Source organism: Phlebotomus papatasi, chromosome 3 (genome assembly GCF_024763615.1).
Source record: "Phlebotomus papatasi isolate M1 chromosome 3, Ppap_2.1, whole genome shotgun sequence".
Classification (NCBI taxonomy): Eukaryota; Metazoa; Arthropoda; class Insecta; order Diptera; family Psychodidae; genus Phlebotomus; species Phlebotomus papatasi.
This window is the reverse complement of record NC_077224.1, coordinates 16,127,228-16,153,505: the sequence shown is the minus strand read 5'-3', so window position 1 is coordinate 16,153,505 and position 26,278 is coordinate 16,127,228. Positions and strand designations below refer to the sequence as shown.

The 26,278-nt window shown below is 33.8% G+C and overlaps 1 long non-coding RNA gene across 1 annotated transcript in view; it reads right to left on the bottom strand.

Moving 5' to 3' along the window:
- LOC129807897 (uncharacterized) overlaps positions 1–26,278 on the bottom strand; it is a 108,863-nt gene that overhangs the window by 39,183 nt on the left and 43,402 nt on the right. The window contains exon 2 of the long non-coding RNA XR_008752335.1: positions 16,942–16,954. This is a non-coding gene — a long non-coding RNA (uncharacterized LOC129807897). The remainder of the gene's footprint in view (positions 1–16,941; positions 16,955–26,278) is intronic.

The window sequence follows — 26,278 nt, the reverse complement described above, 5'->3', positions numbered from 1 at the left end:
CGCCAAAATGATCTTGAGGGTGCCCATAGGGGAGAGTTATGTTGGGGATTTTCACCAACAGCAGCACTATCTATTACCTTTCTAGCATTATACCTCAACATTTGTGGTGGAAATTGAAAAATTCCCTTCTAAATACGATATTTCCAAAAGATGGAAACACATTGACATAGAAGTTGTAACAAATGAGCTATAATTTTTGCACCACATAGCATTGAGGATGTTGCGGCATTTTCTTAAGGCCTTGTTACAATTTTAGTCATAGAATCGACATCAAATATTATATTTTTAATTTTGTGGTTCTTCGATATCATCGTGAGATACGTCATCAAAAGCTACTAGAGTGGTTTGAATTCCCGGTTAACCTGAAAAAATATAGGGGTTCTCCGGGTTCCCTGAAAAAAAGAAATGAATTTCCCGGGGACCCTGAAAAAATATATAGGATCCCCGGGTTCCCTAAAAAAGGAATAGGTTGTTCGTGAGTTCCCCGAAGAATTATATGTGTTTCTCGGGTTCCTTGGATAAATAAATGAGTTTTCTTGGTAACCTGAGACTAAAAAATGTGTGGGTTCTCCGGGAGGTCCCTGAAAAATAAAGCAACTGTATAGGGTTGCGATTTTACTTATTACCTGCCCATATTTATGGCGTTCTCGTGGAAATCTTCTGTTCCTTTTTACAAAGTGATTTCGAAGTGTGTAGCATTACCATTATAAAAAAAAACATTTCCCCACATTTCCCCTATTTAACTTTGGATCCTATTTTCCCTCTAACATTCCCTGTCCCCTTTATGTCGAGTAGCTGTGCTACTGTGGAAACCAGTTCTCACAGGTGGGAAGCCTCTGTGAGATTGGGAAAAGTTGTGCCGATCATGGGAGAGATCGGACGGTTTTCCACAGAAGTTCTGGCTCTGTCCACTGTCCTCATCACATACGGCTACACAAGGCGTAACTTATTTCCGGGAACTTGAAGTAATCTGGCCAGGGAACCCACGAGGAACTCGGAAAACTCACGGGGAACTCAGAGAACCCACGGGGTACCTGGAGACTACATACATTTGTCAGGGAACTCTTTGAGAACCCGGGGTACCTACCTATAATTTTTTCAGGGAACTCACGAGAATTTATTTTTTCAAAGAACCTTTGCTAGTCATACATTTTGTCAGGGAAGCCTCGAGGGACCCAGGGAACTTAAAAATTATAAGTTTTTGGAGAACTCATGGAAACCATACATTTTGTCAGGGAACCCACAAGGGACCTAGAGAAAATATACACTTTGCAGAAAATTCTTGGAGAACTCAGGGTACTTATGAATTCTTCAGGGAACTCTGGGAACTCATACAAGAGAGTGCAATGTTTTTTCTCGAGAGTTTTTAGAGTTCACCACTGTGTCCGTTAACGATCTCTGCAAGATCCACCTCGGTTTGTTCGAGGATGATCTCAGGGGAAAATTCAGATTCTGTTTATTGGGTAGCCCATGTGACCCCCTGAGCATAAAGTAATGTGGTGTTGAAGTTAAAAAGGATACCAAGATGAATATGGTGTATATTGTGGATCAAAGAGTTTGTCTTGTATTTCCTTCGGTTGTGAGGGAATTGAGGATGATGAAAAGAGGTTGGAAGGAACTATCCCATCAAAAATAGTCTGCCGATTTCGTCACGATGTCGGCAGACTTAATCGGCGCGTCGGCAGACTTTATGCCAACAGTCAGCTGATTGTCTGATGATTTTTATATGAAGAGGGTCCCCGAAATTGTTCTAGGAATCTGCTGACATGTCGTCAGACTTTCTGAATGGCACTTCTTGCGATTAAAGGCAGACACGACTTCAGAAAATCTGCTGAGATTTTCAGTAGGCTGTCTGCACATATATTTCGCCCCCAAAATTAGTATGAAAATACTTTATTTCAATTTAAATATATTTATTATAAATAGTATTATTATACATGTGAGTGCGCGTGTGTGATGTCCTAAATTTCTGTCCTGGGTTGTTGTCTATCCGGGATGTCAGGGATTACGCTGCCTCCATGAATCTCGTGAAGTGGATTTCTGGAAGTTTTTACGCTCGGGAACGTCCCTCCACTCTTCTGGACATTGATGATGACTTTCTGGAAGTATACAAAAAAGTACAAATATCGTTGTAAATGGTGAAAAAATAAATTCACATGAGGAAAATTAAAGATGGCGAGCTGTCAAAAATTGCACAAAGAATTTTTCCTCGCGAAATTGAGGCAGAAAAAACACTTCACAATAAAAACAGCTTTGTGAAATACATTGAGAAACTTTCAGTAACATATTTCACTAGTTTACTCGAATGAAAATGGAAAACTTACCTTAAAAATTGGCAGAAAACACGGAGCACCATGGAAACACCTTTTCAGCTCCAAATATCAAGAGCAACTAACGCGCTCTCGCGGTTTCCACTCGTACTTTGCTTTCCTGTCAACAGTTCATCGAGAAAACCCGTTAAAGTGCGGCAAAAATAAATCGAAAAATCGACGCGATGCCGATAAAATTTTCGATGAGGATCGATGAGTTGATGGGATCCTTAAGACTTTTCCAGGGGTACCGGGGCGACGTAGGTGGCGGATCACCGCAGGACTCGTGCAAAACTTGCCATGGTTAGCTGCAAATGAGTCATTCTTCGTAAATAAACAGTTCCTGATCATAACCATGACTGAGCCATGGTTTATGCAACTTCACGCCCATACAAACACCTAGTGGCTTCTCAGAGGCCTCCTTCACCTGAAGAGAGTTAACTAAGTGGTTTAATAGACAATCACAATATCACACCAAAAAAACATCGACAATCTTGAGGCCTCTACACATTGGAAGCAATTTTCATCAAAAATTGCATTTTTGACAGAACTTAGACGTTTTCCCCTACAACAGTGCGAACGATTTCCTTCAAATGAGCAATTTTTGACTAAAAGTGCTCACAATGTGAAGATAGCCTGAAGCTGAGTGGTGCGTGGCAAAGAGCATTAAGAAGCTTAGACAATCATTGGTCCAATGCCTATTTCCGGCAATTCTGGGTAGCCGTATCAAGGAGCTTTTCAATGGGAAGGTGGCTAATGAGCACAAGATACACCGGGCTAAACGGCTTGGCCTTCAGCGTGCCAAGCTAAATCTGGAACCTGACGGCAAATGGAGAAAAGAGACCCTAAATCTGAATAATACACCAGTTAAGGACACTAGGTGGCCTGCCTAAAGGACACTATGCTCTTAACTCCCACTTAAAATTATCTAGAAAACGAAAAGGACAATATTCAAATCCTGTGCTAATGTCAAGCATTTGTGATACAGTGGAGGATATTTCTAGGCGACACTATTTACGCTACATCTGTTATGAAATGGTCCCAATCTGGAGCTTTACTGGCTCGTAGCACAAGTGCACATTGTAGCTATGCCTAATAACTATTTAAGTACGTTGTTCTTTGAGCCATTTGCCCGAAAGAACTATATTTTTGTAAAAAAAATTACAATAAATGATCCTAGAACAAAAAAAGTAGTATATTCAACTATTCCAGTTATGATATGCCCTTCATGTCATCATAGAAGTTCTATGTTAATGTGTTCCTCCCACTTGTTTTCGAAAAACGCGATATTAGAATTGAGAATAAGATTTCAAACGCATATTTAATGATTTTGAAATCTTAATCCAATCTTTCATTTGATTATCTCATACCTTCCTGCTGTAAATGAAGAACTACCGTGAGTTGATGTAGAAGACAGTGATAAATGCCACACATATTATCTTCATGAGGGTAAATAGAAAGTAATCGTGTCTAAATTTGTTACAGCGGAAGAAACAGTAGCCACACGAAACCTCATAAATCGCCGGATGCAATTGGTTAAAGTTGTATGCAATTTGGTGTTCAGAATGAGGGGGTTAGGGGACTTTAATCGCTAATCGAATATCGTTAATTAGAAATGCTCAGTAACATCTCACCAATTTACGGGGGTATTTGGGTGACTCTCAGCATTACACATTGCGCCAAATGCCATAGAGATCCATTCAACCCAATCGAATCGCATTAATTCGCTAAATCCACTCATTTCTCAGTGGCACACACAAAACCTACAGCCCATCGTCCTATATCCCTGAACACAGTTAGATTTTACCCGGTAAATTGCCTAAAAGATTTATGGCGTTTATTTAATTCGGATTCGATATTGCATTGCAGCATTTTCCACTGTGGTGTTGGTCCAACACAATTAAATTGGCTGAGATATGCGAGGGGGAGGATGATTTCCATTAATTGGAGGATTTAACCCCTTTTTCAAATTTTGCATACTTCTTCATGAGGGGCTCCTCAATTGTCAGAATAAGGTACAGGGGGAAGCGCGCTACTTTCGAATGTCTCAAGCTTCGAACAACTCATTTTTTTCAACATGTTTTCAATGAGTTTCACCTCTTATAATATTATATTTTATTAGTTATTACAATGCCTCAAATTTCCTGAAAAGAGCCATAAGTCAAATACATTAAAAAATTGAAGAAAAAAAAATGAATTGTCCGAAGCTTCAGTCGTCTGAAGGTAGTTTACTTTTCCCTACTTACATGCATAAGATAGATTTATGAATTTCAAAGACAAAAAAAAACATAACAGAAAGTAGAAATTAATTAAAGTGACAAATGTTATTTATAAAAATAACTAAATTTATTAATAAGATTGTTTTCAGTCACGTAATGCTTTTTAATTTTCAAGAAAATTATATAATTTTGATTAGCACTAGATATAAAAATCAATAAATAGTAATTTAAGATATTTGGATTTATTGAGAATAGTAACAATATGGTAAAATCAACTATTTTTGATAATTTATTTGTTAATAATTCCTCATTATTATCGCATTGGTTTAGTCGTTTTTCACTATTCCAGTTTATCAAGAACTTGAAGGGAAATAAAAAGGCATTGCATGATTAAGAAATAGATAAATATAGCAAATAATAGTAAATTTAACAAAAATTCTGTAAAATGTAGTATAGTTTCTACAAGTTACACGAAATTGACAAATGCCAATTTCATTCCAAAAATAATTACGGGTGGATATGAGAAAAAATTATGGTATGTTTACAGAAAATAGTCAAATTAACAAAAATTAACTGGCAGATCAGGAAGGTTAATTCGATTTACGGAGATTTCACAAGTTTTTACTTACTGATCAGTAATTAGTTAGAACGTAAAAAGAAGATAAATGCAAGAAAACAGAAAATGGATTTAAAACCAACCAGAAACAGTATTAACTTAGTAAAAAGTCACAAAAGTTAGTTAAAGTAACTTAAAATTTAGTCAAAGCCATTTAAAGTAAAAAAAAAACTTTAGTATAAAGTACGTGAAGATTAATAATGATAATGAACTCAATTTATTGAAAAAACCAATCCTAATAAAAAAATATCTATCTGGAACTAACTGCTACATATTCTTAAAAAATAGTATTTTTTCTTTATAAAATGAATGAATTAAAATATTTCTTTTCGTTAAGTTTTATTAATTTCTGCTTTTTCTGATACTTTTTATTAATTTAATTAGCTCCTCTGTATAAAAACTTTCAAAGTTTAAATATTTGGCTGCTACTGACGTTTGTCAAACATTTACAAAAAAGAGTTTATAGACAGAAAAAAAATGTTTCATAAAATAGTTCGAAAATGTTTGTGAATTCCTATTGAGAACTTACGAAAGGTTCGTAATTTGTATAACTCACTAAAGAATTCGTAAAAGTTTATGCTGTTCTCAAACATGGTTCCTACATTTTTGTTTTTCTGGTAAAACTTTTCTGTGTCTTTACGAACATTAACGAACAAAAATTTCTAAAAAAAAAAAAAAAAAAAAACACAAAAAATGATCGTTAGGTGATCATGTTTACGACCCATGTTTGTAAATAAGTACAAACTTTTACGAACTGTTTATTGGGTTACGCACTTTACGAGCATTTCGTAAGGCCCCAGTAGGCATTGACAAACAATTACTAACAATTTTACGAAATATTTTTTCTGTGTACTTGAAAATGAAGTTATTTTTACTAATCTTTTGTTGATTTTTACTGAACCGCGTCATGTGAAGATTAATTTTACCAGATTTCCTGAATAAAATTATTTCTATAGTTTCTTAATATAATACACCTTACTTCTACTGAAGTTTGGTAAAATACAGCAAGTATTTTAATGAAAAAATAGTTAATTTTACTATTTTTTTGATTGTTAATAAAATGTTTGAATTTCTTTTTAATTTTAACCATTTCTTTCCAAATACTTCATATATTGATTTATATTACCGTACAACAACGATTTTTACTAATTTTCTCTTAACTTTCAGAAGTATTCTACTTTAAAATTTAGTTATTTTAACTATTTTTCTTGAATGGTAGCTGTAGTTCAATTTCAATAGCTTCTTATAATAATTTTAGGCTACTTAATCGAAGCTCCGATAAGTTAGCAACAAAATATTTTATAATGCCCCTCAAGCCCTCAATTAACTACGGTAACAAAATCTTCTCAGTAACTTTCACATTACGTTCCAGTCTTAATAAACCTTTAAAATTTGAGAAAATATGTCCAGTAGGGGAATTCTGTAATTTTCGATGCATTATCACGCGTGAGTTAGAAGCCTGACAATGCCAATCGAGCTTTTTTGTCATATCATATGAATTCGAAAATGCAATTCGTTGATTTTTTAATGAAATTATGAAATCCCTTTACTTGATGAAAATACAGTACGCCTTGGTTGATTTGTTTAACAAAACTCATTGTCATCTGAATTGCCAGAAATCTCAAATATGTGACTTCTGACAATGCCACGTGAGCTGAAATGGCAATGTCATGGCTACAGAATCACATTTTCGAAAAAGCTTTCCTAAGATTCGAACCCAATTTGTCATATGGCTTTGCCAGAGCGTTACAGAAATCCTTTAAAACTCAATTTTCGAGAAAATCTTTCTGTCTTTTGGCCTGAATATAACGGTTTTACCCAACCAGAACCACTTTGTAGCAAGAAATCATCTCAATTGACTCGCTTATTATATTTCATTTCGAATAAATTTGTAAGAAATAATATAAATAACAAATGCGAGATATTTAATTAATTTATAGCAAAACAGTTGATCCTTCTAATATCCAGCATCCAGCATGAAGTTGTTTCTGGGAAAGTATGAAAGTGTCTCGTGTGAACATTAAAGTGAAAAATGTTGCATCGTTTGTCATGTTAACGACTTGTGTACGGTGTTTATTTGTACAAGAACAGCACTATTGAACAGGTGCTGATATTCATTGCAAACCACCCTCCATGAGACACAGAAGAAACTCTATCACGTGCTTTTAATAGTCCATCCACGTGGGAAGAGTTAAAATTCCACCTGACAAGTCGAGATTTATGCCAGGACTTTTTCCCATTTTGCTATTTCTATACACTTCTACCCCCCAAACCCCTTCACTAAAGCATTTTTCTCCATTATCCTGGAGAGAGAGAGAGAAAGAGAGTCGTATTGGGGTTGAATGAGGACAAAAATAAGCCATTTGACACCCAACAAAGTCTGAGCTGAAGAATTAGAGGGAAAAAAAGCCAGGAGTATTTTGCATTGAATCACATCCAAAATGGTTATGTGATAGGGCATTTAATTCCCGCGTCCAAAACACCCAAATTCTGGCCAAGTCTGATAACAGACAAATAATGTGCTCAGGTCAAATGTTGCCCACTTGTTCTCAGGCCTCTGGACTTAATTCACCATTTTCGCTAACTTTATCACCATTCGCCCTCATGTGATGCCAAGCCAGAACGTTTTTCCTGGCTGGTGTACAAGAAGTGGATGGATTGAGCACATTGAGACTCAGACAATAAAGAACTTTTATGCATAGATGATTTCATGATTTCTTTTAATTTATTAAACAGTGAGAGGACGAATATTAATATCAATTATGACGTATAGGGGAAAGTCGTCTGCCTTCAAACGAAAAATGGAGTTCCAAATTTAAGATTTTTTTCTGAAGAATCCACAAAATGGATTTTATTTTCTACTACACCAAAAAATTCTCTTGTTCATTCGGCGTATATGATTACCTCATTTAGCACTTGCAAGTCCTCAGTTTTTCCTTCTGAGGAAATTAAAAAAGTGATGTCGATTTGTATGAAGGCAGCTGGCATAGTCTGCCTTCAAACGCGAGGCAGCTGCCTTTAAATGTTTTTTTTTCACTGAGAATATTGAATCAATAAAACTAAATGGGCTATAAATGAATAGATTGAAGCCTAACGCACTCACTAAAATCATCACTGCAGTCAAAAGACATTAAACAATAACTTTTCTTCACATTTTTCTGAAGAACTGTTTTGCACTTGAAAATTTGGAAGAAAAAGCCATTGAAGTTGACAATTGTCAACTTGAAACATCCCGGCCGGAGCAAGATAGCAACTTATAAGTATTTGTATGACGTTCGTCAGAGAAAAGTAGGAGTTCGATTTCACATGTTTTGATGTATGGAAAGATAGGATTTAAAGGCACACGACATTAGCATTTAAAGGCTGCTGCAGGGTGATATTTGCAAATTTTTGCCACCCACAAAAATTGTGTCATCTGAACCAAAATGTTTAACAGAAATATTAAGCCTGATTAACCTTCTATGTGCCACAATGGAAGATTTATTTGTAAAATGACTTTTACTATGAAAAATCACATGATTTGTGGAACATCAAAATTACAGTTTAGAGCTCATTTTCATTTTTTTTGATCTAGCATCTAGGAAATAGGAGCTAGGCTCTCCATTTTTTGATGATTTGTGAGGATGATGGATAGCTACCTAATAGTTAATAGAATATAATTTATGCTTTTGAGAACAACGAAAAAATCGCAACATTTGAAGGCTGCTGCATTTAAAGGCAGACGACTTTCCCCTATTTGCTTTTGATGAGGAAGCGTTTTTGAAATATTTGTTATCTCTGACCGTTTGATATTATCCTAAAAATATTGTCTTACACGTATTTTCTTGTAAAAATTCTTCTTGAAAATTCACTACTGTTCCTGGAGAACAGTAAAATTTTTCATTGTTCCAGAAAATAGAAACAGAAACGGTATCCAGAAAAAGACCGAGAAACAGTTTTAAAAAATAATGATACCAGGAACAGTAAGATTTTATTATTTGGAGGACATTCTACCATTCTTGGGAACAGTAAAATTTTAATGAAGAACAGTGAACTAGAATAACTAGTAAACAAACTGCAAAATTTTACTGTTCCTACGAACAAAAACTTGCACCCTTTCTATTAAACGTTTATTTTACTGTAGGGTCGGAGGAACGTCTGTTCGACAGGGAACCCTTATTGACACTTTTGTCAAAATCTTGAAAATTATTTAATGTATCTAGTAAAATATAAGTAATATAACGTTTTTTCTGTAATATACCTTTTATTCAGGGCCTCGGTGTTCTGTTCATTTTATATGGAGCTAAATGAAGCTCTTCCGAAATTCTGATTTGTGGCGGTAGCAGCGCCGACTTGCTTCGGAAAATCGAAATGCTTCGCGGTCCTTTCATGAGTGTGTGTATGTGTGTGCATGAAAGCAAGCCGTCGCGGAATTTTTAGGCGAAAATTTGTTTTATAATCGCGAAATAAAGTGTAAATTTGGTAAAATCTTAATCAGTGTGATGAAAAATGCGATGCATAGTGTGCGGAGCGACAGAGACTCCCGAAAGGTGTCATTCCACGGGTAAGTAATGTAGTGCAAAATAGTGTTAAAATCCTCAAATTCTGTGAAATACAACTATATGGTGAACCAAATTATCCAAATTTCTATTAATCAGTGTTCATAGAACCTAGTGAACCTAAGGAAATTGTGAGAAATCTATAAACAATAGAGAAATAGCGATATTTCGCAGAATCACTTCATAGGCGGGAGAGAATTCCACGAAATCCCAATAAATTTTTTGTCCGCAGAGTCATAAGACACATCCATAGGACATTTTTCCAATGTTGTAAAAAATTATTGAAAATTTACTAAAAAAAAAACATTTTCTCTCTCGTGAAGAAAACATAATTTTCTTTTTCTTAGTATTTTAACACTTAAAACTCGAAGAAAAAATCATATAAATTCCAAATTGACGTTAATAACAGTACAGGTATTTTTAACCAAAAAATCAAATTTTCGTTAATTTTTTATTTAACTTTAATTTAAATATATATGTAAAATAATCGCAATTTAATCGCAATTGAATACTCAATTAATTTAACCTTTTAATGAGTTACGTGGGTCTTTGAATTAAAAAATAAAATCTGTTTGAATAATTGTATAACGTAAAAAGAATAAATTCCCAGAGTTTCAATTCCTTCGAAATAAATCTTTGGAAAATAGAGCTTTTAAAAATTCTTGTCGGTATGGGCGGGCAGTGAAATTTTTTCATAGGATTTTTTAAATTGGCCCTTACGATTTCTTTCAGTTTTGGATATGTTTTGCAGGTAGGGTAAATTAAGCTAATTCAAAACCTGCTCCAAATGGAAATTTTTCGCTACTCCAAATGGAAACATCATTGTTTTCACGATAAATATAGCATTAAATTATTATATTTATGTATTTTCTATACCAGAGATTTATTATTTAGTTAATTTTGCTCCAAATAAAGCAAAAATCCATTCATATTCACAAATTTTAATTTATTAATTTCTCAAAAAAAATGAAAAGTGTATCTTTTCACCATCGAATTTTTCATCGATCGACCAATGAAAAACACAATTAGGTAAATGTTGTTTATTGGTCTTGTTTAACATTTAATGTCACATTTCTGGCTAATTTTAGTTAAATTAAATGCTAATCTTTATTGTTAACGGTACGTGAAGTTTTCAAATGAAATAATTACCTATTTCGTGAACAAAAAGGGTTTTTCTAAAGTGTCTGCAAATGCTTCAATAGGAAGCCCTGGAAATATGATTTTTTCGGAGAGATTTTCCTATTGTTGTTGATGGGAAAGGAGAAAAGACCGGGAATAAGAACAAATCCTGGACTCAAGAGCAACTCAACAAGGTTTTGGAAGCCTTTCGTTGCGGTCCCACTTACACTATTTGAGACGCTCAGAGCAAGAGTGGTCTCCTTTGTATGCATTTCCGTATTAAAACGGTCCACTTTTGCACTGAGCGTCTCATTTGTCTCCAATTAGAAACTTTCCCTTGTCTCCATTTGGATTAATATATTTCCAATAGAAGCATTTTACACTCGTGTATTTTTCTTGTATTTAAGAAGTTTTCAAATTATATCTAAAGAATTTTCACTAACAGTAACGTTCTAGAAGAGTCAAGGAGCAAATTTATGTAATTTTCTTCAGAAAAAATATGAACTTAATGTGTTGAATCTTCTGTCAAAGTTAAAGCGTCTGCAAATGATTTTGAATTAGGACATTTACCCTAGTCTAGCTGAACATTTCGTTCTTAGACACCTATCACCGGAAAATTCGCCATCTTGAATTATTCAAGGTCAAAAGCCTAATTTTCACCCGATTTGGTCAATTAACTAATTAAGAGGTTAATGATATTTTGAAACCCTCTTAAACAATTTTCATGAAAATGGTTTTGTGGTGACTTATAGACAAATTTAATTCTACAATAATTTTATATGCACCAGGAAAATTTGTGAAAAGGAATATAAGGCAGAGCTCTCAAAGGTCAATCACTTTGGAAGGCTCATTTTTGAACAGATTTGGTTAAATTTGGATTTTTTGGAAACGTATTGCAATTTCGAACCCGGCTGCATCGGTCTTTATCGGTAATAAACCGGTTAAGTACCGATTTTTGAATAATTTTACATCCCCAATAATTAAAATTCCCTAAAAATAATGCTTTTCCGGTTTTTCTCAAAATTGGCCCAAGCTTTTTCAAAGATTTTTGTATATGTTTTAGAGCTGGTCCAGGCGAATATTTCCCTAAACATACCTATGACCGAAAAATTCGCCATTTGGAATTATTGAAGGTCAAAGGCCAACCACTTTGGAAGGCTCATTTTTCTTTTTGCTTAAATTTTGATTTTTTAGAAAAGTATTGCAAATTAGAACCCGGCTGCATCTATCTTCATCGGTAATGAATGGATTAAGAACCGATTTTTTGATTTTCAATTGCTCTTGTGATTTATGAATCAATTTAATCTCTAGTAGATCAGTGATTCCAAAAGATTATGCAAAAAGCTAATTCACCGTGAACTCTATCTCGTGAGTTCGAGCATTCTGCAAAGCTGGGACGCTTTGCCATCTCTTTTTTATTAATAAATTTCATTTTATTAAGTATGTTCAATTAATGTCCTTTTTCATGCCTAACGGCATTATCACACTTGCACATTAAAGTTTTAATGTGATTCACATTAATTGTCGCTTGTGAGCGTCCAAATATGTTATTTGAGTCTTTGAGTCACTTGATATTTGGGGCGTTTCTATTTATTGATAAAGAAGTGGACTTGGCCTGAAAAAGTAAGTTTAAATTTACCTAAAGCATAAATATTTTTCACATTAAAAAATTAAAGAGAAAATCGCATTAATTTTTCACATTAATGCTATAAATCAATTTATATCAAATTTTGCGGGCCAAGTCTACCTTTTTATCAACAAATAGATCAAATTTTGAATATAAAATGATTCAAACACACAAATTACACATTTGGACTCTCACCAGCGACAATTAATGTGAATCATATTAAAATTTTAATGTGCAAGTGTGATAACACAGTAAGAGTTTAAATTTAATATACTTCTTTTTTAATATTTTGAAAAAAATAAGAGAAAAAATATGGTTTTTTTTACTTCGAGGCTTGCGTAAACCCTTTCTTAAAGATTAATGAGTTATTTGGCATATACAACCTGAGAAAGAGCTTGTCCACCGTTTTCCTCTGGAGGTTGGTCACCAACGCTAAGACGGCGGTGGACGCTAAAAACTACGTAGTCTATCTCTATGTAAGGGGATCTCGAATGTATCTTTATAAATAAATAAATAGTTTGTTGTCTATAGTAAAGAAAAATCGAACACCGGTGGCCCATTCTGATTAATCAGTTTTATACTTGCTTTATGTATTTTATTGACCTTATTACGTATAAAAGAATTTAAAAAAAAAAGAAATGGTAAATCCTCCCAGCTTTGCGTATACTTAAACTCACGAGATAGAGCTTTCCGTGAATTAGATATTGTTCTACATGATCTTTTGGTACTTACCTGTCTACTAGAGATTAAATATTAAATTAATTCAAAAATCACAAAAGCATTTCAAAAATAAAAATTGATAAAGAAATGATAATTTTTATAATACTTTGGCATTAGTTACAAGCATACGAATATACAAATAATGTAAATACGAGAAAGATATGTCATTTATGGATATTTAACCGATTCATTACTTATTTCAAGACATTTCCAAAAAATCCATATTGAATCAAATCGTTTGAAAAACCCTCTATAATAGTTAAACTTATATCTTTGAATGGTGATTTTTTGGTCACATATGTTTGGACGAAATGTTCACGTGGAATATGTCCAAAGCCTTCAAATAAATTATGTAATTTCAGAACGAAGCAAGTTGTAAAGTCTAGTGCATTTTAAAAATATGTAAGTTTTTCCATTTTTTTTTTTTGCAGAAAAAGACATATTGTTAGAACCGTCAGGGAATCTGTAAGGGCGGAGCCTTCAATGAAATCGCGTGGATGAGCGCCTTGGCCGCCAGAGATTTCTCCAGAACCCTCAGCGTTCCTCCTAACGATCTATACACTACGACGATCCGTAGGGGTAACTCACAGGCTAACACTAGGAACACTCTTAGGAGAAATCGGCGCCGCTCCGAGAGATATCTATGATGTCAAATTCAAATACCAACGGGGGGGTTTAACCATTCGTTGGGGAGAAGCTAGTGCTAACAATATTTTATTAAGAAATGCCTAAAATGTATAATAAAAATATAAGAACACCAAAATGCTTTATATATATATATTTTTTTTATTATTTTCAAAACCAGTTAAAAGTAGTTTAAGTTTTCCATTTCCCCATTAATAAAAATTGATCCACTTTAAAGAAAAAAAGATACAATGAAAAGAAATTTAAATGTGTTTCATTATTTTATAAGAAATTATAAAATAATTATAGTATATGAAAACATAAAAATATAAGACAACTAAAATGCTTTTTCTAAATTGTTTTTTTTTTTATATTTGTCAAAATCGTTAAAAACGCACTGAATTTTCGATTTCTGGATAAATAGAAATTGATTCACTTTAAGAAAAAAGACATAATGTGAAGAAATTGAAAAATGTGATCCACTTTTGTTTTAAAGAAAATATGTATTTTATTAAAATATAAATATATAAAAACACTAAAATGCTTTTTTTCTTTTTTAATATTTTCCAGACTTTGAAATCAGACTTAATTTTCCATTTCTGCTTAAATGGAAATATATTTAGATATTTTTTATTGCTCAAAGTTTTAGGTTTTGCAATATTGATTCAATTTACACAAAATCAAATCAAAATTTTGTCGTTGGCATTTGAATTTTTGAGACTTCTTTAAAAAATTCAACTTAGCGTTAGTCAGCACAACGCATAATAAATTTATTAAGAATCATAAAACCATATTGTTAACAGGTGAGTATAACTCCAAATTAACTGAAAGAATTTTGAAAACAATTTTTATTTCAAAATTTGTTGATTTTTAGAAAAAAATACCTTTCTTAAAATTTCCTTCATTGCCTTTTAGACAATCCTCCCAAACATAAAGGGAACTTTACATTAATTGCTTAAAAAAAAACAAAAAAGGAGATGTATTCTTAAATATTTCAAGATTCATGCAATATCTCAAGCACAAAATAATTCGTATTACACTTTATTTTCTAATTAAAAAGAAGAATTAATGTTAAATTTCTATTGGAAATGATATTTCACGAAAAAAATTTGTTTTTCAAATTAATATAATAGAAAAACATTCCTATGAAAATTCCATGGACATTCCAAAATATTTCCACTTCTGATTATTTACTGGGTTTCATACAAAAGTAAATGGCAAAAATGTAAAAATTGTGACGAAATGTGCTCAAATTAATCTTATAAGTATTAATTCTTTAAATCATTATCATTAAGAGCAATTAATGAACACAATATAACTCAAATTGAACGCAATGGTTGATTCAATTGCGTAATATTGAAGTATACACTCAAATATGCTGTGTGTTGATACGCATTTTTTTCGGAACGAGTACCACAGCCTAAACAAGACCTCAGACTTTTATTATATTTTGCATAATGATGGCTTATTAGATCCACTTTTGATAAGTCAAAACCATATTTTGATAAGAACCATAGTTTTTAAACTACAAGCCCTAACGTTTAAAAATTTAGCACTTTTCTATAAGAGTAAGCGAGATGGAGGAGTGAAATAAAAAATGGCTTCAACTCCGAAGCCCCAATCGCGAGGCCCTGCTTTTATTATAAGCAGAGATGTTCAAATTTCATATCCCAAATGGTACAGAGTAGGGTGTCAATAGGTGCTGACACGACTTCTTAAAGTGTCAATAGACGTTCCTTTCACTCTACCTGTGAACAGAAAATTAGACGTTTCGGCGAACAGTGAAACTTAACTGCGCTTGAGAACAGAAAATTACACTGTTCTTCTTGAAAGTAAACTTTACTGTGTCTAGGAACAAAAAATTACACTTTTCCTGTGAACAGTAAGATTTCACTGTTCCTGCTTACAGAAAATTGCACTGCTTCTATTGAAATTACATTTTACTGTGCATGAGAACAGAAAATTTCACTGTGACTTGCAACAGTAAATCTTTACTGTTCCTGCTAACATAAAAATTACATTGTTTCTGTTAAAAAGAAAATAATGTGTCTGCAAACAGAAAATTACACTGTTCCTGCAAATAGTGAAATTTTACTGTTCTTGCGAACACAAAATTACACTGTTCCTGCGAACAGTAAATTTTACTGTGCCTGCGAACAGAAAATTTCACTGTGTCTGCGAACAGTAAATTTCACTGTGTCTGCGAACAGTAAATTTCACTGTTTCTGAAAACAGTAAAACTTTTACTATCCTTGCGAACCATAAATTACACTGTTCTTGCGAACAGTAAAACTTGACTGTTCCAGCAAACAGGAAATTATACTCTCCCTGAAAGTAGTAAATTTTACTGTTAACAAAAAATTACACTGCTTTTGCGAACAGTAAAATGTGACAGTTCCTACGAACAGAAAGTTACACTGTTCCAGTCAAAAAAAGACACTGGGCCTGCGGTCAGTAAAGCTTAACTGTTCCTATGCGTACTGAAAATTACACTGCCCCTGGCAACAGTAAAGTCTTGCTGTTCCTAAAAACAGAAAATTAACTACACTGTACCTGACAAAAAAAATACTGTGCCTATAAACAGAAAATTACACCGTTCCTGCAAACAGTGAAATTGTACTGTGCATGCAAATATAAAATTACACTGTTCCTACGAATAGTAAATTTCAGTGTGCCTGCGAATAGCAAAGTTTTACTGTTTCTGATAACAAAAAATTAAACTGTTCCTCTTCAAAGCAAATTTTACAGTGTTTGCGAACAGAAAATTACACTGTTCCTGCTAATTGTAAATTTTACTCTTTCTTTTAACAAAATATTACGTTGTCCTGAGAACAATAGAGCTATACTGCTCCTGTGAACACAAAATTCCACTGTTCCTGCAAACAATGAAATTTTACTGTTTTTTAGAACAGTATCATTTTCCACATATCTGCCATAGGATTAAAATATAGAAACTTTTCTACAAATTCTTATTAGGTTTATAGAGTTTTATATTAAATCCCACTGTGTTTCTGAAGTACAGTAAAATGTTTATCTATCTTATTAATAAAAACATCTCGGCTGAAGTATATGAGTCGAAGGTAAATTTTGTCCAATTCATCAAACATTTAGTTGACAGACAGTTTGACAGTTCAGTGTAAAATTTGAGCATTAAGGAAAAGGTACTTACCGATAGCCGAGACCTGTAATATGCAAGAGAAAAAAATTAGTTAACATCTGAATTACAAAAATTAAAAAAGAAAATAATTTATGATGTTATTAACAATTTTGTGATTTTTCAAAATCTGTTTTAGATAAGAACTTAAGATTTTTCTAAGCTGTCCATAAGTGTATAACGTCCATTAATGATGACTCCGCCCTATCCGTCTTCTCATGTAAGTGACTAAATTTCCCTCTGGACGTAGAGACTAGAGACCCATTGAACGCATTTAGAAGGTACGATCGAAATCAAGATTTAAATAAAATTCAATTCAATTGAGTAAGTAGTCCGTTGTATTCCAATAATCCATGCATTCCATATCCAACTTACAATATTTCAGTAGAATCATTTGAGGTTGGGAAATTTTTAATCTACTCATGCAATTTTTACAAAAAACATATTTTTCGAAATTAAATTGTGCTAGTATTTCGATTGAGAGATTTAACGATGAGAAATATCGATTTTCGGTTTCCGATGGCCCCCTCTATAGGGTAAATGTCCTAATTCAAAACCATTTCCAGTCGCTTTAACTTTGACAGAAGATTCAACACATTAAGTTCATTTTTTCTGGAGTGAATTTCAAAAATTTGCTCCTTGACTCTTCTATAATGTTACTATTTAGTGAAAATTCTTTAGATATAATTTGAAAACTTCTTAAATACAAGAAAAATACGCGAGCGTAAAATGCTTCTATTGGAAACATATTAATCCAAATGGAGACAAGGGAAAGTTTCTAATTGGAGACAAACAGTGTAAGTGAAACCGCGACGAAAGGCTTCCAAAACCTTGTTGAGTTGCTCTTGAGTGCAGGATTTGTTCTTATTCCTTGTCTTTTCTCCTCTCCTATCTAAAACAATCACAAAGTCTGTCCAAAAAAAAAATATATTTCCGGTGCTTCCTATTGAAGCATTTGCAGACACTTCAGAAAACCCCTTTTTGTTCACGAAATAGGAAATTATTTCATTTGAAAACTTCACGTACCGTTAACAATAAAGATTAGCACTTAATTTAACTAAAATTAGCCAGAAATATAACATAAAAGTTAAACAAAACGAATAAACAACAGTCACCTAATTGTGTTCTTCATTGAAAAACATGGTCGGTCGATGAAAAATTCGATGGTGAAAAGAGTGAAAAGATACACTTTTAATTTTTCTGAGAAATTAACAAATTAAAATTTGTGAATATGAATGGATTTTCGCTTTATTTGGAGCAAAATTAACTAAAAAATGAAACTGTGGTATAGAGAATATATAAACATAATAATTTAGTACTGTATTTAACATGAAAACAATGACGTTTCCATTTGGAGTAGCGAAAAATTTCCATTTAGAGCAGGTTTTGAATTAGCTTAATTTACCGTAAGGAGATTTCAAAAATATTTTTAGTACATATTCAAAAATCTACTTTATATTTACTCCGTGTTATCAAAATTAACTAATAAACACAAAGACGATAAGAAATTGAAAAAAAGAACACGAAAAAAATCAATATGAAAAGCTTTCAAAGAAAAATATCATCAAAATGAAGCTATAAAAGTGCAAATAAAGCTCTAAAACTGTCATCTTGATAATGTTTGTGGCTTTGTTTACGACACTCCCCCATCTCCTACTGCAAAAAATTCTATACAACCCCCAGAATCTCAACATTGTGTCCTTCATCCCCCAACAATCCTCTACACACTCCTTCATCTTCTGCCTCGGGAGAAGAAGGACGAAAACAAATACAAGTGATAAGAACAGAATTCAGTTTTATTGGAATATTGAGTATATCGATAGCATTTATCGGATTCATCCCATTTTTATTGAATTTACAATTAAGGGTGGAAAATCAAACATTTTGGATTTTTTTGGGGATTCTCCTCCCCCTTTTTTGGATGATGATACATCCTGAGGAGTCAGAAATTGATGTTTTGACAGAAAAAATAACCCTCAAGAAGGGGGAAAAGACAAAAAAAATCAAATGAAACCTCATGTCTTGTAAAAAGGGGAGAAACTCCCTGACTTCCGATTTATGTTTTCTCAACTTTCCTCATATCTCTGACGTATTAAGTGAGACACATGTGAAGAATTTTCCATCCCACGCCGCCAAAAAGGATCAAATCATGAGGGTGAAAAAGAACAACTTTGAGTATTTTCAGCAACATTTTTTTTATGGCAAGAAGGCTACATTGATAAATGTTGGCCAAATATTTATTGATGTGTCATCATATTTTTTGGACAATTGAGATTTGTTATTCCCGGCGGGATTGTCGCACGTCTCGAAGGAAATTGTCTCATTTTTTCCCAACATTTCCTTCCAACCTTTGCGTACATCAAGAGTTAATAATTGAGTGAGAACGATTGTCCTCAGAAGTGTATTTATTTGCAATATACCGGTGTGTTCACATGAAACACAATCCAATGAGGGACTATAAATTAGCCACCACATGGTTAATATATCAAGAAGTGCCAGGCCATTAATCTTCAAATGGCCTGACTGGAGAGGATCCGAAAATATTTTATCCTCAACTGATTATTTTCATGAGAATTGGATGTGAAATTATATAGGGTAATACAAAGATAAATGGCTGAGAATTAAGAAGAAAATTTAAAGGAAAAACAATTCATTGATAATTTTCGGATGAAGAATATAGGAAAAATTGGGGCAGTAGTAAACATGGGGTAATTGTCTACACGCCTTAGACCATGTCAACCATTTCTTCATTGCACAAGGATTCCTAGTATCTATGAATTCATATAAGTTTCGTTCTGTGAAGCCTTATCTAACTAGAAACATCGCAGTGTTTACAACTACCCCATGTTTAATGCTGCCCCAGTATTCCCTAATAAAGGCAAAGAAGTTGGCACTACCGCACAACACCCCATGGCATCTAATCTAAGGAACTTGCATCACTGATCAAGCACCTTGTGTTCCTAATTGTGAAAGAGCAATTACCAATTTATAATCAAACCATTTAAAAAATAATTAGTTTACAAAAATTCCACTATGTAAAAGTGGAAGGCAATTTAAGTTTTTATACTCGAACAAATTTTAATATTTATAATATTAAACCAATTACCCTATTGTATATTTTTTAAAAATAATATTTAAAGAAAAATACAAAATTTATATTGGAATTGTGAATTCACATTTTAGTAAAATCCAATATCTTGACTACCCAAGTAGCAAGAACTGGTCATTAAAACATAAATTGTTTATAAGTCTGACTTATTGTCTTATTAGCCCTATTTGAGGCACTTTAAAATCATATGATTGTAAATGAGGGCTCCTTAAGCAGGAATACGACGGACACGTCAGATTTTCTCACTAAGAACCACTTCTACACTTACTAGAAATCCGAAAAAGTCAAAATAACATTCCGAAAATGTTAATTTTACCCTGCAGTATTGATCCGAAAACGGTGTAAATATTACCCTTTTTAGGTGAATTATGTGTTAAAGTTACCCTTCTTTCATGTTGATTTTACCCTTAAAAGGTGTAATATTAACATTAAAAAATGTTGATATATTTTTAGACCCAAAAAGTGTTAAAGTTATGACGAAAAAAAGTTAATCGCAGCCTCTTTTTTTCTCGGTGTACAGACTTTATGCAAAATGTTGGCAATATTGGTGATGTTTGACAATTTCTCCTTGGCGATCCAAATACGTTTGATAAGATTGACGTTTGCCAATCTTGTCAAGTACAAGCCTACACAGAAAAAGATATTTTGTAAAATTCTTCGTAAATGTTTGTAAATACCTACTGGCAACTTGTGAAATGCATGTAAATCGTATAACCCACAAAAAAGTTCGTAAAAGTTTGTATCTTCTTCACAAATATTTTTCGTAACATGATTACTTGAAGAGCACTTTATGTTCTTTTACAAACAATTTCTTTGTACATTTTTGTGTGTCTGGCAAAACTTTACCAACAAAACAGCAAAATTTTACAAACATTTCTCGGACATTAACAAACAATGTTTTTGAAGAACTTCAAAAAGAAAATTTACGAACTTTTTTAGAGGGTTTTACAATTTACTAGCTATAAATTGACAGATCGGCACAAATGGCTAGAAATCGACAGATCTGCCTGTTTATTAGCAAAAATTGACAGATATGCGGAATTTTAGCGAAGAATCGACAGATTTAAATGTCAGTTCGTTCTTATGAAGTATAGCGCTCATTTAAATACGCGTGGTTCGTTTAGACTGTGGTTTGTTTAAATTCATGTCAAAATTCAAATTCAAATTCAATTTATTGACTCACAAAACTTAGGGTAGTTCCCTCTTACAAATTTGTGACATAAAAAATAATTAAAAAAGGAAAATGAAACAAAATATAGCTATTAAAAGAAATTAAGAATTTAAAACATGAAAAGAGAAATTAGCAAGGTCCATTCTGGACGTGGTCCCTAATAGTGTCAGGCGATCTACGCTTCTGAGAAGCGAGAGAATTATACATAAAAACCCCTTTGAGAAATAAAGTTCGTCTGAAGGACTCATGGTGCGACTTAAGGACAATCAGTCCAGCGACTCTAGCCGACCCGCCAGAAGTCAAGAGAGAGGTCAGGTACCCAGGGCATCCCGATGCAATCAACCGATTAAGAAAGATGAGAGCGCGCATTTGAAGTAGCAATGGGAGATCACATCCTACAAAAAGATTTCTATAAGAAGAAATGTGATCGAGGGCGCAAGGCGCAACCCGCAAATGTATCTCACACAATTGTTGAAAGCAACTGAAAGCCGGCGAATCGTGTCAGCATCCGACAGAAAGAAGAGCTCTGATCCAAAATTAAAAAATGGAAGTAGCAGTGATCGGGCTAGGAGCAAGCGAATATCTTGAGGTGTGATGTCCCGGAAGCGTCTAAAAGTGTATAGAGAGAAAAGTTCACCTTGCGGCAAATGGTGGATGCATGGTCAGACCAAGATAACGTCTTATTAAAGACAACACCCAGGTTTCTCACCTGAACCACAAAAGGAATAACTTCGCCGTGAAGGACTAGAGGATAGGGAGTAATGTTGGTTGACTTTTTGCCTATGATAATAGCCTGCGACTTTTTGGGATTTAGGAGTAAGCCATTTGAAACGGACCAGTGCTCGACTTTCGCCAAGTTGTCATTCATGAGCTGAAAGACAGAGGATGGGTCAGAAGAATCACCTGTCGTGGAATCAAATGTCGTGGAATTTCTGCGAAATGCCGCGGAATTTTTGCGGAAAGAGACCCAAATCCTTTCAAAAATGTCATTGGAAGTAACATAAACACCTCTTTAATTTCATTTTGCCAAACTTGCGTGAAAATTTCAATGCATTTAAAGTTATAAATTATATTACTAGTTACATTATATGTTTTGCTGACTGAATTTTTTTTACTGCTCATTTGTATACGGTACCGAAGAAATTTTGCTATACTTTTGTGTAAAAATTCAATGATTTTTTTTTAAAAGATTTCTTTTCAATTTTTTTTTAAATACTCATGAACGTTTCAAAATATGAAAAGAATATAAAATAAATACAATCTGAGACGAATAATTTCTCTGGTCACAAAGATGTTATAAATAGTGGTCACCGTTACGTCGGCATTTTGACAGTAAACTTACATTTATTTTGATTACTGCAAAACTGGTAAAATCTCAGTCATTCTGCTGATTTCCCAAGCAGTCAAAATAACTTAACCAGAAATTATCGTTGTGCCAACGTTAAAAACGGTTATTTCAACCAAACAAGTTATGAAAACGTCATCTAACCGTTAAATAGCCAAAATATGCTGCTTGGGTTGAAACCAAAAACGTTCAAACGACGTCTTCGTGACGTAACATCGTGCTTTCCAGTCATGTAGCCACTCGGGGTTACCAAAAAAACCAAGAAGAATCTTTTCGATAAGAATAAGGGAATTCAGCTAAATAAAATTTTAAAAAATCCTAAAAATATACTTAATTGAAGATATGTTATTAATTTTTAGAGCAATTAATATTTAAATTATTAATTAAAGTGTATTATTTAAATAAGTTAAATTTTTAAAGGTATAATTATTAAAATAAATTATTTTTCAATATATTTTAATTAAGGACAAACGACTTTGGTCAAAAATGTTTTCTTAAAGCAATTTCTATTTTAATCTCTCTAGTATTTTATTATAAATTTAAGTATTGAGTTTTTCTATAAAATCTTTATGAATCCGTGATCTGTAAGTCAAATTTTATGATAAATCGGAAGAAGGGAAGTGTTAAAGATAATTATTTAAATAAAACTGATGACGAATGAAGATTGTAAGGGAAAGTGCCCATGCTTGATACTTTCTTCATGATTTTTCCTATGTTTCTCAATAAACGTGACTCCGTAATATGTTTCAAAAATTGGCCACATTCCCATAATTTTTAAAATATGGTTGCGATGAGTCACATATATATTGTGAAACATAGAAAATTTAGTCATTACAAAGCTTCCAATGGTATCAAGCACGGGCACTTTCACCTATAGCGAAAAAATCATGTTTTCCAAAAAACCTAAGTTCGATATCCATAACCGCTTGACCCCGTAGCCTAGTAGACACCCATAGACAAACAAAGAATAAAAAGAATTGCTAAAATGTGATAGATTCAAGCTCTATACCCTTAACCAAATATTCGTATATAAAAGCTTTTTCCTTAAATATGAAGCCAATCATTGACACTTTAAAGAACGTTCCACTCAATCAATATTTTATACCATCCCGTCCAATTCGAGCTGTAAAAGAAATTGGTGAATTTCAATAGGAAAAAGAAAAAACAAAATCGCAAAGATGTTATTTACCCCATCCATGAAAAGAACAAAACCAAAATGAGCAAAAACAAGTGAAGAAAAAAGCACACAAGGGATGTAAGAAAATGAGAAAGAAAATTAGCAATGCTGTAGGAGCTTTAAGGAGCCAGCAGCAGGAAAAGAAAAGCTCTCTTGTCTGCTGCGCATCCTTCCAGTGAAGACGTCGCAAACAATAAATGGGTGGCAGTGGGTGGCCAATCGTCGTGAACGTGGCGCCACGCCAAGGTGGGCGGAGCTTCCAAAGCTCCAACACTATCCCCCTTCAGAAAGCACAATGAGAGAGAGAAGGGATACAAATCGCAAGCATTCTCCTCATGCTCGATACTCTTTTTTTATTATTCCTCGTGCCCCCCAAAAAGAACCCCATTTTCTGCATGTCGTCCGGAAAATGGGAGACAATTGGACACGGCAGGAGTGGAGAGATTTTTTTTCACTGTTCATGGGATGAGCTTTCAGGATGATGATGAATCTGCCTTCTAGCCTGTCATCAGACTGCTTTTTTTTCACCAAACTCTCTCTGGCGCGAGGGAGAAAGCTCTCCCGGATCAACAGGTGTCTGTAAATCAAATATTTCCGCACACACAACCGGAATCATCAAGTGCGGTTCAGGCTATGAAAGGGTGGCCTTTTGCGTGGTATTTTCCTCTATAACCGGAGTGAGTGTAGGGACTTTTGGAATGCTATATGCCCAAGGAATGGAAATTGAGTCATCACTGGTGATGGAGTTGCTCAACTAGAAGTTAACTTGACAGGAATACACTTTGCAGTGTCATAACAATTTAAATTCAAAGTTAAAGGAACAGCATTTTAATTAATAGGTCGCTTGACTACCAATTAAGAATTTTCTTACGCTCCTGGGCTTTAGTTATAGATGGAGTTTATTAAAGAGAAGGTTAAGCTGTAAAATGACGCAATGCCAGAAAGTTACATAACCTTAAAGGTCCACTAATTTATTTAAATTTTTAAAGCATTATGACAAATTGACATATTGTCAGTTGTAACCTAAATATAGACGCATTTTATCATTTATCGTAAAATTTATGAGTTTGGTTGGCACCATATTCATGGATTTATTTAAAATCATATCAAAAAGTTCGAATTACACAATATTCTTTACTGTTCTGCAACACGTTTCTATTGAATGTGTTTTCTCACCGTTTAGTATGAGTTATGACCAGCGCACAATAATTTCTGTTTGTAAACATGTCTTCAAAATGACCAGTAATAAGCCCAGATAAGCTTATGGTAGCTGAGATTCTTTACAGGTGACCTCGGAATGCGTGCAACTCGGGGTGCTTGCAACTCGGAATACGTGAAAATTCGATTGTGAGTTGAATTTTGGGGGTAAAGAATCGCGTCGAGTAAACTGTTTTTGTCGGTCGAAATGGATTCGACCTCGTTAGAAAGATCTTGATCTCAGATATAATATAAACTAAAATTTTGTAATAATCGCTTCAGAAACACCAAAAATGCAGTCCGGTCATGACATTTTTGGTTATATCTCGGGTCAGGGAACATCAAGGGAGGAGTGCGACCCACCGTTAGAAAGGTCTCGACCTCAGCTACAACATATTGATCTGACATCACCCACTTCTATCCGCCCATCGACATTTAACCTTTGCCGAAAACTACCTGTCGATATCTCTCTCCGTTCTCTCTCCAGAAGTGGTTATACGACGGACGGACGGACGGGACGTCCACGAAAATCGATTTTTGGCGCACATGATTTTCGTGATCTATGAGTGTCAAAACGTGTACATCCAAAATTTGGGCCCGATCTGACGAGGTCGGATTTCACCTGTGACTAAAAAAGCTGAGATTGTAAAGAATCTCAGCTAATTACATATGAGAGTGAGCGAGATGACTAGATTGAGTTCTCACTCACTCTTACTAAAATGTCAAAAACATGTTTACAAAATAAATGAATCTTGCCTTAGAGCGCCTTGGATTGTATGTCATGGGCCCACGACCCCAATAGGGATAAGTGGTTGAAAATGATGATGAAAAAATAGGAGAAAAAACCCATGCAAATGCCTCAAATCAAAGGAGCCCGACTTCTCCCTATACAATGGTGGCCAAAATAATAGGACCACCCCTGCAAAAACCATTAGGGGAAGTGCTCATAATTTTGGACAGTCTGCTTATAAGCATCGAAGTTCCAAGTTTGAAGTGCGATATTTTCTATACTAATTGACATTTCTTGTTACTCTCTTTTCAGAAGGGTTGTTTAGAAACTTAGCAAGCTATTTATCGTCTTATTTTTATTAAAATTAGTTTTAATACGTTTAAAAATGAATTGATAAGTAGAGGTGACCTTGGCTCTTATTTTGGACAACTTGTTTATTAATTTGTCCAACTTGACTGTAAATTTGGACAGCTAATCCGCCTCAATAGGATACCCATTGTTCTTCATTTGATGAACCAATCTTACCAAGTCCTCTTCCTGTTCATGTAAAGGAAACGTAGAGTGTCACAAGAAGCCCGGAAACTTTCCATATCATTCATTAAAGTGAGTTGACTTCAGTACTC